The sequence below is a fragment of the Diplotaxodon limnothrissa genome, linkage group LG1, assembly GCF_057381915.1.
Source record: "Diplotaxodon limnothrissa isolate DT_005_m linkage group LG1, D_limnothrissa_male_GT1.1, whole genome shotgun sequence".
NCBI lineage: Eukaryota > Metazoa > Chordata > Actinopteri > Cichliformes > Cichlidae > Diplotaxodon > Diplotaxodon limnothrissa.
Genome location: NC_140596.1, coordinates 32,526,706 through 32,529,546, shown reverse-complemented (window position 1 = coordinate 32,529,546; position 2,841 = coordinate 32,526,706).

Below are 2,841 nucleotides of genomic sequence, written 5' to 3'. Positions count from 1 at the left end.
CACCTGTGGGCCATGCTCCATCTCTCTACATGCCAGCGTGGACTCTACTGCCTGCAGCTTAGGTCAGTTTTGCCTGTAGGCTTGATTATTACTCCATCTTAGCTCCTCTTAGTCTCTGACTCAAAACAACAAACTGAAAATTTGTTGGTCCAAACAAGATCCTGAACTTCAGCAAGCTGCTGTTGTACAAGTGCAACAATACTTTATGTAATCATTGCCCATGGATTTCTGTTCTGACCTCTTTTGCTATCATTGATTTTCTCGCTTGTGAAGGCACTTTAGCTTTGACTATTGAGCTACAAGCCGTGGAAATATTGATATCCACTGAATACAAGTTTCTTGAGCAGCACACTTTTAGAATCACTCACAAACTTTATGGCAAGCGTCTTTTCATCACCCACTCCACAGCACCCACAGTTGTGATATACATTAAATAAAAATTGAATTAAAATGTGCAGTATTATCATGCAATTGTAACACAACTTACCTACATCTTTTTCTCCCTAACAAGACCGACAAATGCTTTACTTCCTTTCAGGATTCCAGTGGAATCCCTCACACGGATGGGATCCATCCATCCATCCATCCATCCATCCATCCATCCATCCATCTGTTCTCTTCTGCTTTTCCTTGTCAGGGTCACAGGGGTGCGGGCTGGAGCCTATCCCAGCTACCATAGGGCAGGAGGTGGGGTACACCCTGGAGAAGTTGCCAGCTGGATGCAGGGCTAACACAGAGAGACAGACAACAGTTTGCACCACATTCACACCTATGGGCAGTTTGGAATCACCAACTGACCTAACCCTTTGGACCTTTGGGAGGAAGCCGGAGTACCCATGGTTATTAAAGTTAACAAGTAAAATTAAAAACTAAAACTATACTGGACGTCTACAAGACTGAGTGCACTGCTTTCAATGCATCACACTGCTCTGCATCGCTTCCTGCTGTTTCAACCCCTCCATCACCTCAACATCCATCAGTAAGACTCCAGGGAGATATCTACTTATCACTGCCCAAATCACAACAGCAGTCGCCCCAGGGCACTTTATACTGTAGAATAAAGACCCCACAATAATACAGAGAAAACCCCAACAATCAAATGACTCCCTATGAGTGAGCACTTGGTGACAGTGGGAAGGAAAAACTCCCTTTTGAAGGGAGGAAACCTTCAGCAGAACCAGGCTCAAGGAAGTGCAGGCATCTGACTGGATAGGGGTGATGGGAGGGACAAACATGAGTTATGTGACTGAATTGTGGCCTTTTGTTATGCTGTAGCTACCTAAGATGTGCCATACCTCAAAAATATTAAACATAGATATATCTCTGTGTTGAGAGACCCATTCCTGGGCACTGGAGGAAGATTTTCACAGACTGAAAGGCTAACTTTCACACATGCTGATGTGTAATGAACAAAATCTCGTTAGGAACCTGATCCAGACTGGAGATTCAGAGTGTCAGGATAACTTGTCCTTTGTTGCTTTGAATGTAACAACTTTTAATTTAATCTATCTCTTCTGAACCTTGAGACCTAATTAAAGGAATACTTTACATTTATGGAGTACCCAATTAATTAGAAATATCGTGTTAGATACGGTTGGAACAAATTATTGATAGACTGATAGAGCAATGCATTAAACAACAAATGATCTCAGCAGTTAAGCTTACCATAATCACTACTTGATCAATCCTCACTGTGGTAGTTATCAAAAGAATAGGGGCAAAGTGGAAAAAAAATCACAGAGAGGAAATGGTGGGCAGGAAATGACACATTATTAGAAAATAATAATATTGTTAATGCACACGCACACACACAGTGACACCACAACCTGCAGTGACGCAGATAAGACATAGCAGTGCCTCAGCAGGTAGAGTGGGTCGTCTTCTAGGGCTAACAGAAAGGTCGGTGGTTTGGTCACTGCAGTCTCCTCCAGTCCAGACGCTGATGATACTGAACCTTAAAATGTAAGAGCGTGAATGTATGTGTGTGCATGATCATTTACTTAACAGATGTATGTAAGGCCTGTAGTAGAAAAGCATTTTGATTTCTCAGTCAGAGTAGAATAATGCAACATAAGTGCTGGTCTATTTACTTAATTCCTGATCTTTGCCTTAGTGGCATTTTTTTTTTATTGGTCTTGTCAGTGTCGCAGATTGTCATGATCCATTATACGTGATTGTCTCACAAAACACTGAGACTGCAGAATCACTGTATCATGATCACATCATTTTTTGTGCAAAAAGCATCACTATAGTGTTGCGTTGCCTCTTATTGCATTCCAGCCCCTGAAAAGGAAAAAAAATATACACTTTAGTTCAACAATTAAACCGTGTTTTGTTGTTTTTTTTCACCAACAAACCCACATGCTAAAGCTGTTAATGAATGAGTTGCTGTCCACAATGCAGGATGATAAAGCCGGTGTGTTGCCAGGTAACAGCACTGTAGGTAGTTAACAGCTTGTCATATTAATGAGTGAGTTGTTGCTAGCAGCAGCCTCAGGTTTGTCTCTGGCCTTATAATAAGATTTTATGCTAACAGTCTGTAGAGTCAGAAGATGCACCTGCATTGGGCTAAAAATAAGTCTGTTCCAAACTTTATCGTAACAGACTTTTTCAGACTTCAGGGCGCGAAGGGCTCATTTATTCTTCTTCTCATTTCTCTGCAAAGGTGTCCATTAATTTTGCCTTTTTCTTTTGTCCCAAATTTTGAAAAGTCCTTAGTTTGGATCAGAGGAGAAAAAACAAAGCTTGCAGGTGCATACTCTGTTTTATATTCATTTTTTAATCTATATATGTTTTGAGGCCTCCTCACACCCAAGCATACAATATTAGATCTGTATCTTT